Source organism: Schistocerca serialis, chromosome 3 (genome assembly GCF_023864345.2).
Source record: "Schistocerca serialis cubense isolate TAMUIC-IGC-003099 chromosome 3, iqSchSeri2.2, whole genome shotgun sequence".
Taxonomy (NCBI): domain Eukaryota; kingdom Metazoa; phylum Arthropoda; class Insecta; order Orthoptera; family Acrididae; genus Schistocerca; species Schistocerca serialis.
Window position 1 is genome coordinate 731,991,319 of NC_064640.1, and position 17,146 is coordinate 732,008,464.

Genomic DNA, 17,146 nt, shown 5'->3' on the forward strand with positions numbered 1-17,146 from the left:
TACAGGATCATTTAGTAATCGTGAAAGCGTTATGGAGATGATAGATAAACTCCAGTGGAAGACTCTGCAGGAGAGACACTCAGTAGCTTGGTATGGGCTTTTGTTGAAGTTTCGAGAACATACCTTCACCGAGGAGTCACTCAGTATTTTGCTCCCTCCTACGTATGTCTCGTGAAGAGACCATGAGGATAAAATCAGAGAGATTAGAGCCCACACAGAAGCATACCGACAATCCCTCTTTCCACAAACTGGAATAGAAGGGAGAACTAATAGAGGTACTCAAGGTACCCACCGCCACACATCATCAGGTGGCTTGCGGAGTATGGATGTAGATGTAGATGTAGATGTAGACTCCAATTACACACACACTTTTGTGAATAGCCCAGAGGGCTGTCATTTCATAAAGGAGCGGTATACAGGCAACACCCAACAGAAGTCAATCAGTCATCATAATTACATGAGGATGAAAACAAGTCAGCTTGCCAAAGTATGACACTGTCTGGATGAAAACAGCCAAATATATACACAAGAAGAGTTCAGAACTTGAAAGAGAGGATACTTTAATTTTATTTGGTGGGGAGCCCACTTCATGCTGGTTACATGAGTGATATGACATGGAATGGACCTCATGACCACTTGAAAGCATTGGGAATCCATTCTATTATATGATTACTCAATTTCCACCCAGAAGACATAGAAACTTGTCAGAGCTTAGTCTAAGGAGAGCACATTTTGGTTGATGATATCTCAGATGTGCTCATTAGGGCTGATGTCAAGTGATTTGTAGCATAACCCCAGCTCCCTCAAAGACTTGGAGAGCTCTTCGAACAATTCTGGCCTAATTATGGAGTAATACAATGGTATATTATCTAGCTGGAACTACAGAGCACCTATAAGATGCTGTAGCCCATAAAATGGATGAACATGGTCAAATATGGAGGTTTCTGTGTTGTTCACAGATGGGAGACAATGGTAGATATACACCGAAGAGCCAAAGAAACTGGTACATCAGCCTAATATCGTGTAGAGCCCCTGTCAGCATGCAGAAGTGGCACAGCATGATGTGACATGGACTCAACCAATGTCTGAAGTAGTGCTGGAGGGAATTGACATCATGAATCCTGCAAGGCTCTCCATAAATGGTGATCTATTCTGAACATCACATTACAAGGCAGCGCAGATATGCTCAATAATGTTCATGTCTGGGGAGTTTGGTGGTCAGTGGAAGTGTTTAAACTAGGAGGAGTGTTCCTGGATCCAGTCTGTAGCAATTCTGTAAGTGTAGAGTGTCAGTGCCCTGCTGGAATTGCCCAAGTCTGTCAGAATACACAATGGACATGAATGGATGCAGGTGATCTGACACGATGTGTATATGTCGTCTGTCAGAGTCATTCTAGATGTATCAGGGTTCCCATATCACTCCAACTGCACATGCCCCACACCATTGCAGAGCTTCCACCAGCTTGAACAATCCCCTGCTGACATGCAGCATCCATGGATTCATGAGGTTGTTCCCATACCCGTACACATCCATCCACTCAATACAATTTGAAACAAAACTTGTCTGACCTGGCAACATGTTTCCAGTCATCAACACTACAATGTCAGTGTTGATGTGTGCAGGCAAGGCGTAATGCTTTGTGTCATGCAGTCATCAGGGGTACATGAGTGGGTTTTCAGCTCCAAAAGCCCATATCAATGATGTTTCATTGAATGGTTCATGCCCTGACACTTGCTGATGGCTCACCATTGAAATCTGCAGCAATTTGTGGAAGGGTTGCTTTCTGTCACTTTTAACAATTCTCTTCTGTCCTTGTTGGTCTTGTTCTTGCACCATCTTTTTCCAGCCACAGCGATGTCAGAGATTTGATGTTTTAGCAGATTCCTGATATTCACAGTACATTCATGAAATGGCTGTACAGGAAAATACAAACTTCATCACTACTGGGGAGATGCTGTATCCCATCGCTCATGCACCAACTATAACACCACATTCAGACTCACTTAAATCTTGATAACCTGCCATTGTAGCAGCAGTATCCGATCTAACAACTGCACCAGACGCTTGTTGTCTTATATAGGCATTGCTGACCACAGTGCCACATCCTGACTGCTTACATATCTTTGTACTTGAATATGCATGCCTATACCAGTTTCCTTGGCACTTTAGTGTATGATTGGCCCCATCTGATTCCCTGTGAACATCATTCACATGGGCATACTGGTGTCTCTTACTTGAACAGCGCCCAGATGTGTCACCTTGTCAGGTTGTAAACTCATCACCCGATGTCACCATGTGGCACTTCAGCCCAGGCAAACTTCTCCCATCCTTTGAGCATCAAATGATAATGATGCTAACATCTGTGCTACATAACACGTAATGTGTAGAAGTGCTGATATGGGGCAAAAAGATGGTTCTGTACAGTATGGCATCTCACTACCTATTCCTTTCCAGCACTGAATTAGTAAATGATATGCTGCTCAATCCCAAGACAGAAACATGGCAGGGTTCAGTGTTGATTCTAGCAGCCATGTTATAGTATCCTATGGTCACCATGGTTACTCTGCAAGATCACATTACTGCTAAGGATTATGTAATCATTGTAGCTGATCAGGTCCATCCCATGGTACAATGTTTGCTCCCCAATGGTGATTCTTTCTTTGAAGATGACAGAGTCCCTCTTCACACAGCTCAAATCACCCAGGACTGGCTTCCTGTGCACAAAGATGAACTGTTGACTTCCCACTAACCACCATGGTCACCAGATCTCAATAGTATTGAGTCTTTGTGGTCTACTTTGCAGGGAAGGGTGCGTGATCACTATCTACATCTATTATCATTACTTGAACTTGCCACAATTTTGCAGGAAGAATGGTATAAGATTCACTTGAAAACTATATAGGAGCTGTATTTAACCATTCTCAGATGACTGGAAGCTGTTTTGAATTCCAGAAATCTGCCTACACTGTATTAGGCATTGCAATGTGTTGTGTATGTGATGCTTCCATATTTTTGTCCACCTTCTGTACTTCCTTTGTTTTTAACAGAACACATTTCATCCAAAATTTTTAAACAGGCAATTCAGAAGAATAGATAAACAAGTGATATTTCTCCTGATATAATTTAAAAAACATTATTAATCTTTTGTCATTACTTTTATTTAAAACATACATTAGTAAGGTACCATAATCACATGATTTGTAAGTGTATTTTATGAGACTAATAAATTGCAATTCACAATTCACAATAGGCTATATGTGTGCTGTCCAGTGCAATAAATCAAAGTGTGCAGCAAGTCTGCAGTTTAAATATTTTCCGGTCTTTTGTTGTATCTTGTCTCACATAATGATTTTTCTGCCCTGCTCTGACATTAAAGCACCACAATACATTGCTTCAATTTCATGCATTTATCAGTTCTAGAGCTGGAGCATATCTGAGGATATTCTTTGTATAAATGGCAATTTGGCTAAGTTTGTAATTATTTTACATCTCAACAGGCTTTTTTTCATGTGGAGAGGTAACTGTAGATTTGTTTCTTGTGACTGTACATTTAAAAAAAGCAGTGAGGTGAGTGAGTGGTAATAATAGTGTAGTCTGGCATTTCAAAGATGTACGTTAGATGAGAGGTTGCAGATGAGAGGGCAATGAAGAATTTTAAAGGTGTAAATATCCATGAAGCCTTTTTACATGCAGGAATTGTAGTCCCCACACATTTGAAGCAAATGATAAAGAAAAAAGTCATTATAATGAGAAACTTCTAATGTATAGGTGGAAAATTTGCCCCAATAGTGACCTTACCAAATTCCTGTCCTGTCACACAGCCATATTTTTCTGAAACCTTAACTTGAATACCAAGCGAGGTGGCACAGTCGTTAGCACACTGGACTCTCATTCAGGAGGACGATGGTTCAATCCCACATCTGGCCATCCTCATTTAGATTTTCCATGATTTCCCTCAATTGCCCCAGGAAAATGCTGGGATGGTTCCTTTGAAAGGGCACGGCCGACTTCCTTCCCCATCCTTCCCTAATCCGATGAGACCGATGACCTCACTATTTGGTCTCTTCCCCCAAAACAACCCCAACCCTTAACTTGAATAAATCTTCAATGGAGGCACCATTTATCCTCCAATGTTGCAAATTTTATTCAAACATGTTGTTGGCCGTGTGAAATATTCACAGCTGCTCAAAATGCATTGACAATATGCATAGCTACTCAAAGCCCACTGTCAGTTTTAAATCATCATGAATGGTTGCACATTGTAAATATGTTAACCGTCATTGTCACATTTTATCCACATTTATGTATGTTGTTATATTTCTAATTTCCTGTAACAGTTGATTGCAACTGCCATTCTATTCAATTTTTTGTGTTTACATTGTATTTGCAACGTGTTTACACTTGAAAACAGCTGCAGAAGCTGAAACTAGATGTTTATATATGACATAACCAAATGAGATCCTAATGAAATTTAGAGTATTGGTGAAAATAAATCATCTTTATTTAACTATGTTATGAAAAGGATAGATTCTTGCTCACCATAAAGAGGGCAAGATGAGTTGCAGACAGGTGCAATGAAAAGACTGTTACACACTGAGCTTTCAACCAAAGCCTTCTTTGGAAATAAAAGAAAAAACACACACATTCACACAAGAAGGCACCCCTCATGCACCAATCTACATCTACATCTACATCCATACTCTGCAAGCCACCTGATGGTGCGTGGGGGAGGGTACTTTGAGTACCTCTATCGGTTCTTTCTTCTGCTCCAGTCTTGTGTTGTTCATGGAAAGAAAGATTGTCGGTATGTCTCTGTGTGGGCTCTAATCTCTCTGATTGTATCCTCATGGTCTCTTCATGAGACATACGTAGGAGGGAGCAAAATACTGCGTGACTCCTCGGTGAAGGTGTGTTCTCGAAACTTCAACAAAAGCCCGTACTGAGCAACTGAGCATCTCTCTTGCAGAGTATTCCACTGGGTTTATCTATCATCTCTGTAATGCTTTAGCAATTACTAAATGATACTGTAATGAAGTGCGCTGCTCTCTGTTAGAACTTCTCAATCTCTTCTATCAACCCTATTTGGTATGGATCCCACACTGGTGAGCAGTATTCAAGCAGTGGGCGAACAAGTGTAATGTAACCTACTTCCTTTGTTTTCGGATTGCATTTCCTTAGCATTCTTCCAATGAATCTCAGTCTGGCATCTGCTTTACCGATGATTAATTTTATATTGTCATTCCATTTTAAATCATTCCTAATGCCTACTCCCAGATAATGTATGGAATTAACTGATTCCAGTTGCTGACCTGCTATATTGTAGCTAAATGATAAAGGATCTTTCTTTCTATGTATTCGCAGCACATTACATTTGTCTGCATTGACATTCAATTGCCATTCCCTGCACCATGTGTCAATTCGTTGCAGATACTGCAGCATTTCAGTACAATTTTCCATTGTTACAACCTCTCGATATACTACAGCATCATTTGCAAAAAGCCTCAGTGAACTTCCGATGTTATCCACAAGGTCATTCATGTATATTGTGATTAGCAACAGTCCTATGAGACACCACTGCAGCACACCTGAAATCACTCATACTTTGGAAGACTTCTCTCCATTGAGAATGACATGCTGCATTCTGTTATCTAGGAACTCTTCAATCCAATCACACAATTGGTCTGATAGTCTGTATGCTCTTACTTTGTTCATTAAACGACTGTGGGGAACTGTATCAAATGCCTTGCAGAAGTCAAGAAACACGGCATCTACCTGGGAACCCGTGTCTATGGCCCTCTGAGTCTCGTGGCTGAATAGCGCGAGCTGGGTTTCACATGACCGTCTCTTTCGAAACCCATGCTGATTACTACAGAGTAGATTTCTAGAAAAGTCATTATACTCAAACATAATATGTGTTCCAAAGTTCTACAACTGATCAACGTTAGAGATATAGGTCTACAGTTCTGCACATCTGTTCGACGTCCCTTCTTGAAAACGGGGAGGACCTGTTCCCTTTTCCAATTTTTGGAACACTATGCTCTTATAGAGACCTGCGGTACACCGCTGCAAGAAGGGAGGCAAGTTCCTTCACATGCTCTGTGTAAAATCAAACAGGTATCCCATCAGGCCCAGCGGCCTTTCCTCTCTTGAGTGATTTTAATTGTTTTTCTATCCCTCTGTCATTATTTATTTATTGATTTCTTTACTCATCAAGTTCCATAGGACCAAATTTAGGAGCAAATCTCCAAGGCCATGGAACTTGTCAGTACATGAAATTACAACATAAACATAACAACAGATAAAAATAAATGTTCATGAGCCTTAAAAAAGTCAGTCCATAAGTTTAAGTAAACATATCAGCGATACAATAAAAATTAGCTTAATTTTTCAAGGAACTCCTTGACAGAATAGAAGAAGTGACCCATGAGGAATCTCTTCACATTTGATTTGAAAGTGCGTGGATTACTTCTAACAAGGGAACCTCCCCATCGCACCCCCCTCAGATTTAGTTATAAGTTGGTACAGTGGATAGGCCTTGAAAAACTGAACACAGATCAATCGAGAAAACAGGAAGAAGTTGTGTGGAACTATGAAGAAATAAGCAAAATATACAAACTGAGTAGTCCATGGCAAGATAGGCAACACCAAGGATAGTGGGAGCTCAGGAGCGCCGTGGTCCCGTGGTTAGCGTGAGCAGCTGCGGAGCGAGAGGTGCTTGGTTCAGGTCTTCCCTCGAGTGAATAGCTTAATCTTTTATTTTCAGACAATTAGTATCTGACAATCTCTTATGCTCCTGAGCTCCCACTATCCTTGATGTTGCCTATCTTGCCATGGACTACTCAGTTTGTATATTTTGCTTATTTTTTTCATAGTTCCACACAACTTCTTCCTGTTTTCTCGATTGATCTGTGTTCAGTTTTTCAGGGCCTATCCACTGGACCAAGTTATAACTAAATCTGCGGGGGGGCGGGGGGGGGGGGGTGCGATGGGGAGGTTACCTTGTAAGATGTTTGACTTCGAGTGGCAGCTTTTTGAAAATGGATGCAGCAGTATACTGCACATCTTTTTGCACAAGAGTTAAGGAAGTCCGATCCAAATGCAGATTTGATTTCTGCCGCGTATTAACCAAGTGAAAGCTGCTTATTCTTGGGAATAAACTAATATTGGTAACAAGAAACAACAATAAGGAATATACATATGGAGAGGCCAATGTCAAAATACCCAGATTCGTGAATAGAGGTCAACAAGAGGTTCGTGAACTAACACCACTTATTGCCCAAACCGCCCATTTCTGAGAAAAAAATATCCTTTTAGAATGAGAAGAGTTACCCCAAAATATAATATTGTATGGCAATAGTGAATGAAAATAAGCATAGTAGACTAATTTTTGTGTCAAATGATCACTCACTTCTGATACCATTCAAATAGTAAAAATGCCAGTATTAAGTCTTTGAACAATATCCCGAATGTGGGCTTTCCACAACAGCTTGTTATCTATCTGAACACCTAGAAATTTGAACTGTTCAGTTTCACTAATCATACGCCCATTCTGTGAAATTAAAAGTCCGGTTTGGTTGAATTGTGTGTTATAAACTGTAAAAACTGAGTCTTACTGTGATTTAGCGTTAGTTTATTTTCTACAAGCCATGAATTGAGGTCGTGTACTGCACTATTTGAAACAGAGCCAGTGCTGCACACAACATCCTTTACTACCAAGCTAGTGTCATCAGCAAACAGAAATATTTTATTGTTACCATAATACTAGAGGGCATATATATATGGAAATGGAAAAAAGAACACATTGACACCGGTGTGTCAGACCCACCATACTTGCTCCGGACACTGCGAGAGGGCTGTACAAGCAATGATCACACGCACGGCACAGCGGACACACCAGGAACCGCGGTGTTGGCTGTCGAATGGCGCTAGCTGCGCAGCATTTGTGCACCGCCGCCGTCAGTGTCAGCCAGTTTGCTGTGGCATACGGAGCTCCATCGCAGTATTTAACACTGGTAGCATTCCGCGACAGCGTGGACGTGAACCGTATGTGCAGTTGACGGACTTTGAGCGAGGGCGTATAGTGGGCATGCGGGAGGCCGGGTAAACGTACCGCCGAATTGCTCAACACGTGGGGCGTGAGGTCTCCACAGTACATCGATGTTGTCGCCAGTGGTCGGCGGAAGGTGCACGTGCCCGTCGACCTGGGACCGGACCGCAGCGACGCACGGATGAACGCCAAGACCGTAGGATCCTACGCAGTGCCATAGGGGACCGCACCGCCACTTCCCAGCAAATTAGGGACACTGTTGCTCCTGGGGTATCGGCGAGGACCATTCGCAACTGTCTCCATGAAGCTGGGCTACGGTCCCGCACACCGTCAGGCCGTCTTCCGCTCACACCCCAACATCGTGCAGCCCGCCTCCAGTGGTGTCGCGACAGGCGTGAATGGAGGGACGAATGGAGACCTGTCGTCTTCAGCGATGAGAGTCGCTTCTGCCTTGGTGCCAATGATGGTCGTATGCGTGTTTGGCGCCTTGCAGGTGAGCGCCACAATCAGGACTGCATACGACCGAGGCACACAGGACCAACACCCGGCATCATGGTGTGGAGAGCGATCTCCTACACTGGCCGTACACCACTGGTGATCGTCGAGGGGTCACTGAATAGTGCACGGTACATCCAAACCATCATCGAACCCATCGTTCTACCATTCCTAGACCGGCAAGGGAACTTGCTGTTCCAACAGGACAATGCACGTCCGCATGTATCCCGTGCCACCCAACGTGCTCTAGAAGGTGTAAGTCAACTACCCTGGCCAGCAAGATCTCCGGATCTGTCCCCCATTGAGCATGTTTGGGACTGGATGAAGCGTCGTCTCACGCGGTCTGCACGTCCAGCACGAACGCTGGTCCAACTGAGGTGCCAGGTGGAAATGCCATGGCAGGCCGTTCCACAGGACTACATCCAGCATCTCTACGATCGTCTCCATGGGAGAATAGCAGCCTGCATTGCTGCGAAAGGTGGATATACACTGTACTAGTGCCGACATTGTGCATGCTCTGTTGCCTGTGTCTATGTGCCTGTGGTTCTGTCAGTGTGATCATGTGATGTATCTGACCCCAGGAATGTGTCAATAAAGTTTCCCCTTCCTGGGACAATGAATTCACGGTGTTCTTATTTCAATTTCCAGGAGTGTATATATATACACATAAGGAACAGGAGTGGCCCCAATACTGATCCCTGGGGCGCCCCCCACTTGACAGTACTCCACTCAGACCCCACATCACAGCCATTTTCAACATTGTGAATAATGACCTTTTGCTACCTGTTGCTAAAGTAAGAGATGAACCAATTGTGAGCTACCCCGTATTCCGTAATGGTCCAACTTCTAGCGCAGTATTTTGTGATCAACACAATCAAATGCCATAGTTAAATCAAAAAATATTCCAAGCATTTGAAACCTTTTGTTTAACCCATCCAGTACCTCACAGAGATAAGAGAATATATCATTTTCAGTTGTTAAACGACTTCTAAAGCCGAACTGTACATTTGATAGCAAATCGTGTGATATAAACTGAGCAATTATCCTCACATACATAGCATTTTCAATAACTTTTGCAAACACTGATGGCATAGAAATAGGTCTAAAATTACCTGCATTATCCCTTTCTCCCTTTTTATAAAGTGGCTATATTACTGAGTACTTTAATCATTCAGGAAACTGACCATTCCTAAAGGAAAAATTACAAATATGGCTAAATACAGGGCTAACATGTGCAGCACAGTACTTTAATATTCTGCTAGATGCTAGACACTCCATCATAACCATGAGAGTCCTTAATCTTCAGTCATTTAATTATTGACTCAATTTCCCTCTCATCTGTATCACAGAGGAGTATTTCAGACATCAATCTCGGAAAGGCATTTGCCAAGAAAGTTATATGATTTCCTGTAGAAACTAAATTTTTATTTAATTCACCAGCAATGCTCAGAAAATGATTGTTAAATGATGTACATACAGGGCTAGTACACATGATTGAAGCGATTTCATAAGTTCACTGTAGCTCCATTTATTGACATATGGTCACGACACACTACAGATATGTAGAAAAACTCATAAAGTTTTGTTCGGCTGAAGCCGCACTTCAGGTTTCTGCTGCCAGAGCGCTCTAGAGTGCAGTGAGACAAAATGGCGACAGGAGCTGAGAAAGTGTATGTCGTGCTTGAAATGCACTCACATCAGTCAGTCATAACAGTGCAACGACACTTCAGGACAAAGTTCAACAAAGATCCACCAACTGCTAACTCCATTTGGCGATGGTATGCACTGTTTAAAGCTTCTGGATGCCTCTGTAAGGGGAAATCAACGGGTCGGCCTGCAGTGAGTGAAGAAACAGTTGAACGTGTGCGGGCAAGTTTCACGCGAGCCCGCGGAAGTCGACGAATAAAGCAATTAGGGAGCTAAACGTACCACAGCCGACGGTTTGGAAAATCTTACAGAAAAAGCTAAAGCAGAAGCCTTACCGTTTACAATTGCTACAACCCCTGACACCTGATGACAAAGTCAAACGCTTTGAATTTTCGGCGCGGTTGCAACAGCTCATGGAAGAGGATGCATTCAGTGCGAAACTTGTTTTCAGTGATGAAGCAACATTTTTTCTTAATGGTGAAGTGAACAAACACAATGTGCGAATCTGGGCGGTAGAGAATCCTCACGCATTCGTGCAGCAAATTCACAATTCACCAAAAGTTAACGTGTTTTGTGCAATCTCACGGTTTAAAGTTTATGGCCCCTTTTTCTTCTGCAAAAAAAACGTTACAGGACACGTGTATCTGGACATGCTGGAAAATTGACTCATGCCACAACTGGAGACCGACAGCGCCGACTTCATCTTTCAACAGGATGGTGCTCCATCGCACTTCCATCATGATGTTCGGCATTTCTTAAACAGGAGATTGGAAAACCGATGGATCGGTCGTGGTGGAGATCATGATCAGCAATTCATGTCATGGCCTCCATGCTCTCCCAACTTAACCCCATGCAATTTCTTTCTGTGGGGTATGTGAAAGATTCAGTGTTTAAACCTCCTCTACCAAGAAACGTGCCAGAACTGCGAGCTTGCATCAACGATGCTTTTGAACTCATTGATGGGGACATGCTGCGCTGAGTGTGGGAGGAACCTGATTATCGGCTTGATGTCTGCTGAATCACTAAAGGGGTGCATATCGAACATTTGTGAATGCCTAAAAAAACTTTTTGAGTTTTTGTATGTGTGTGCAAAGCATTGTGAAAATATGTCAAATAATAAAGTTATTGTAGAGCTGTGAAATCGCTTCAATCATTTGTAATAACCCTGTATATCTGACTTATCAGTAACAGAAATGTTTTTACTGCAAATTCACTTTATATCGTCGACCTTGTGCTGCTGACCTGACACTTCCTTCACAACTGATCATATGGTTTTAATTTTATCCTGTGAATTAGCTATTCTATTTTCATACCACATACTCTTTCCTTCCTGATAGCATTTTTAAGCACCTTACAATACTGTTTGCAATGGGCTACTGTAGCTTGAGTGTGACTACTTCTAACATTCTGATATAATTCCCACTTTGTTCTACATTATCCTTATCCCACTAGTCAGCCACCCAGGCTTCCCATTATTGCTAGTGCCCCATTTAGAATGTTCTAACGGAAAGCAACTCTCAACTATCATCTATTTTGATATCTACCATTTTGTCATCTGTGCGACAATCAAGAGAAGGAACTACAGTGCAGTCTTCTTCTGTGAAACAGCTTTGGAAAAAGACATTTAGTATTTTGGCCTTTAGTCTGTCATCCTCTGTTTCAGTACCATTTTGGTCACAGAGCATCTGGACATTTTGTTTTGATACACCTACCACTTTGACATCAGACCAAAATTTCTTAAAATTTTCTGCCAAGTCAGTACATAGAACTTTACTTTAGAATTCACTGAATGCTTCTCGCATAGCCCTCCTCACACTACATTTCACTTCGTGTAATTTTTGTTTGTCTGCAAGTCTTTGGCTATGTTTATGTTTTCTGTGAAATTCCCTTTCCTTCTGCAGCAGTTTCCTAACTCGGTTGTTGTACCACGGTGACTCTTTTCCATCTCTTATGATCTTGCTTGGCACATACTTATCTAATGCATATTGTACAATGGTTTTGAACTTTGTCTGCTGATCCTCAACACTATCTGTACTTGAGACTAAACTTTTGTGTTGAGCCATCAAGTACTCTGAAACCTGCTAAACAGAAAAATCTTCCTACCTTTTTTAATATTTCTATTTATGGCTGAAATCATCACTGCAGTAACCACTTTATGATTGCTGATTCCCTGTTCTGCATTAACTGTTTCAAATACTCAAAGGCAGCACCCTGAAGATGGCTGATCACAGCCATCAACACATTCAGCTGTTCGTGAACAGTGGCCAGCTCCTCCTGCATCCATACACAGCAGTCACACATCCTATCCATCCTAAGAAATCAACAATTCACTGTATAGAGATAATCAACTTTTAACTAGATGGCTAATTCACTAAAGGCAGCTGCTAGCAGACTGAATTTTGGTTACTAGACACTTCTTGTTGGAAACAATGAAAATAAGCAGTACCTGTCTCTGGAGTGTATTCAAAACAAACATGAAATCTATGGAACACTATTATTAGTACTCGAAAATTAAAGCTTCCTAAAAGAAAAAAACACACAGAAAAAGAAGTGACAACTAAGAAAAACACAGTTAATACTTAAATTTACGTAGTTTGCTGTACAGCAGATGTGAAGCAGACAGCAGTTACAACAACAATGACTGCTGTCTCTGGCCAGAGTGGCCTGCTTGTATGATTGTGTGTGTATTTTCCTTTATTTCCAAAGAAGGCTTGGCAAAAAGCTCAATCTGCAAATATCTTTTCTTCGTGCCTATCTGCAACGTGATGTGTCATCCTTATGGTGAGTAGCAATCTATCCTTTTCATAATATTGTTGATATACCAAACTGGTCTTCTGATTGTTTGATTTCTCTGTCATTTAATGAATTTATGGCTGCAGTGCCCAGTATGAAGAAGATGTTTGTATAAATATACCTCTTTTCCTTGAAAAACCTTACAGGCGAAGATGTGATTGCAACAAATATACAGGGTGTTCTATTTGTTTTGACAAGCCCACACAACTTTTTGTTCAAAAGAAAAAATAATCATACCAAGCAAATGTTGTTTAGTTACCAGTGAGACATTAACCAGTGTGATGAACTGTCTTCTAACTTTGTATGTTACAAAGATATAAACAGGAGTACTTCTGTACATTTTGTATTCAGTACTCCAATTTCTCTACTCAAGACCTACTTAAAAATGTATCAGAGTGTACCACTCCTTAAACATGACAGTATTAAAAATAATCTAAAACTATTACTTTTCTGTACTAGCACACAGTTTTTACAGAAAACAAATGGAAACGCAAAGGAAACACACACTGATCATTCAGTCAACCATTTCCAGTTGTAAGCTTGCCTGAGTGTACACCAGCTAATAGAAGATAAAAATGCAGCTCACTTGAGGTGGTCAAGATAAATTGGACTGAATAACCAGTATACATTTTCCTTGTGTTTTCATTTGTTTACTGTGAACACCAGCAAATGGTTACATTAACCTGGATACCTGCACTGTGTCAAAGTCAATTCTGTGTTATGTTTTTAATACTCTGCATACACTGATATAATTCTGAACATGTGTCTGAATATTAAGGTACAAATAATCGTCTGTTTCACTGAAGGTTGGCTAAACCTATTTGCATTTTTCATGTAAAGGGCAGTCAAATGAAAATGAAAGAGATGGAAAAAGTACGTGAACTGTTTATTATTTCAAAAATAATCAACATAACTGTTAATACATTTATTCCACTGTAGTACAACATGATAAATGCCTTCATGGAAAAATTTTTGCAGTTGTGTGTGGAACCATGATTGTAACCAGGTGTGCACCTCTTCAACAGAAGCAAATCAATGGCCATAAATGCCTTTCTTCTGGGCTCCAAAAATATGGGGATCACATGGGAAGAGACTGGGGCTGAACTGAGGATGTGTAATGGCTTCCCAGCAAAACTTCTGCAGTGAAGTCAAAACAACCTTGGCAACATGTGGGCCTACTCACTTGTTATTGAGGTTGTTCTGACTATGCTTCAGAAGTTTTGCTTAGAAGTTACATGTCCTCCTTACAGTCCTGTCCTTTCCTCATGCAATTTTCATAATTTTGGAGCCCTGAAGAAAGACATTTGTGGCTACCACTTTGTTTAGCTTGAAGAGGTGAACTCCTTGGTACAATCACACTTCTGCAGACAACTGCAAACACTTTTCCATGAAGGCATTGACCATCTTGTCTCACTTACTTACTTGCTTACTTACTCACTGGTCATACCGGACTCGAGAGTCCATTACTGCAGCAACGTATTTTCGCCATCTGTCCCTGTCTTGGGCTATTTCCTTCCATTCACCTTCAATACCTAGGCTCTTCAAATCAGCCTTCACATTTTCCTCCCATCTACGCCTCAGTCTCCCCACAGCACGTTTTCCTTCTAGCTGCCCTACCAGTACTCTGCGCGCTGCCCTGCCCTCATCCATTCGAGCTACGTGACCCGCCCATCGCAGCCTACGTGATTTAATAATACTGATTATGTCAGGGCTTGAATAGAGTTCGTGAACCTCTTCGTTATGCAGTTTTTGCCACTCTCCGCTAATGCCATCCCTTTTTGCTCCAAAAATTTTCCTCAAAATTTTGTTTTCAAATACTCGAAATGGCTTTTCATTTTGCACAGTGAGAGACCAAGTCTCACACCCATACAGCATAACTGGTAGAATAATAGTTTTGTATATTCTAATCTTTAAATTCCTAGACAATATCCGTGATGAAAGTGATCTATTCAGTGAGAAGTAGCACGCATTTCCCGCCCGTAATCTCTTCTTCAGTTCGGATTCAATCTCATTTCTCACAGTGATGTCCACGCCTAGATACTTAAATGTGTTCACTTTTTCAAACTGCATGTCTCCAACTCTTAACATTTCCTGATTACTGCTGTTGGCATTCTAGTAGTAACCAGGTATTTAGTTTTGTCTTTACTTATCCTTAGACCTACATCTTCACTAGCCTTGTTTAACGCATTCGCATTTGCTGTTACAGATTCTTTCCTATCGCTAATGATGTTTAGATCATCTGCATATCCTAATATCTTAATATTTCCATTTAACTCCACACCCTCTGAATTATCTGCTGCCATTCGTACAATATATTCTAGGACTAAATTAAAAAGTAGCGGAGACAGGGCATCTCCCTGCTTAAGTCTGTTCTTTATTACAAATTCTTCTGACTTCAATTTCCCCATGTGTACTCTACCTTTTGTGTTTTTCAAGCTCGCTTCTATAAGTCTAACATACTTCTTTGGTATTCCAAGTTCCAAAAGAATTTGGTACAATTTTGACTGAAATACTGAATCATATGCTTTTGTAAAATCTATGAAGTGATTATGAACTGGTTTATTGTATTCTCATTTCTTTTCCAAAATTTGACGCAGGGTGAATATTTGGTCTATAGTTGATCTGTTCCTCCGAAAGCCGGCTTGGTAATCCCACACAATTTCATCTGCATATGGTGTAAGGCTGCTTAGCAGAATATTTGAGAAAATTTTGGAACATACTGGTAATAGCGATATCCCTGTATAATTACTACAATACAATTTGCCACCTTTCTTAAAAATTGGGATCAGAATCGACTCCTGCCACTCTTCAGGTACCATCTCTGAGTTCCATACTTTAGTTAGCACCTTTGTGAACTACTTCCACCAAAGGCCTTGAAGCCCTTCCTATACCCATTTATGTCCAGGTAAAGTTCCCTAATGTTTTTTGTTTTACTGTTTGTTTCCATTTTTGTAACTTGATTGTTCAAATAATCCTTCTTCTTTGCCTGTAGCCTACGACCAACTTCCCTTCTCAAGTTCAAGAACTCCTCTCATTTTCTGTCTCCCATTCTATCCCAATCTAATCGCGCTTTTCTCCTTTCCTCTACCAATTTCTTGCTTTCCTCATCAAACCACGGTTTCCTCCGGTTCTTCTTAATTTTACCTATTGTGACCTTCGCTGCCTCTTTGATATTATTCCTCACAGTGATCCACTGTTTATTTACATCCTCGTCTTGATCTTCGTGTGTCCTGAGAGCATCAAACCTTTTTGTAATTTCTACCATGTACCTTCTTCTAAAGTTTTCATCATTTAGCTTGTCAGTGTCGAACCTAACAAGTTCTGCATTGTGACACCTTGATGTTGCTGTAGATAGCCGTTGGTGAACTTTGGCAACTGCAAGAAAATGATCAGAATCACAGTCTGCTCCCCTGAAAGTCCTAACATTTTCTATACTAGTGTGCCATCTCCGATCTACAAGAACATGATCAATTTGGTTTCAGGTGTGTCCATCAGGAGAGACCCAAGTTGCTTTATGAATGTCCTTCCTCTTGAAATATGTGTTCTCAACAATCATGTCTTTTGAAACAGCAAAATTAACCACCCTTGTGCCATTATCATTCGAAATGTTATGCAAACTTTCTTTCCCAATTGTAGGCCGGAATGCTTCCTCCTTCCTTATCTTTGCATTAAAATCACCTATGATTAATTTTGTATCATACGAGGAGAACTCATCCCACAGTTGATCTAGTTCTTCATAAAAGCTGTCTTTAACAACCTCTTCAGTGTCCTCCGTTGGTGCGTGTACATTAATTACTACTAGTCTATTCCACCTGCCGGACAACACTATAACTGATAGTTGGTCACTAATGAACCTTATATCTCTGATTGCGTGAAGCACTTTTCCCTGTATTGCGAAACCTGTTCCAAAACTGTGAGCTTCCGCACCTCTATAGAAAAATGTATAGTTACCCCTCTTTATGCTACCCGCCCCCTGCCACCGAGTTTCTTGAATAGCTGTAATGTCTACATCATATCTATCTAATTCGTCTAATAATGTCTGGAATCTTCCTGGCCTGTTCAAACTTTTAACGTTCCATGTTCCCAACCTGAAAGTTCATTTCGGCCTGAATCTCTTCGAAGTAGGTTCCGCCCGGAGATCCGAATGGGAACCTAGTTTACCT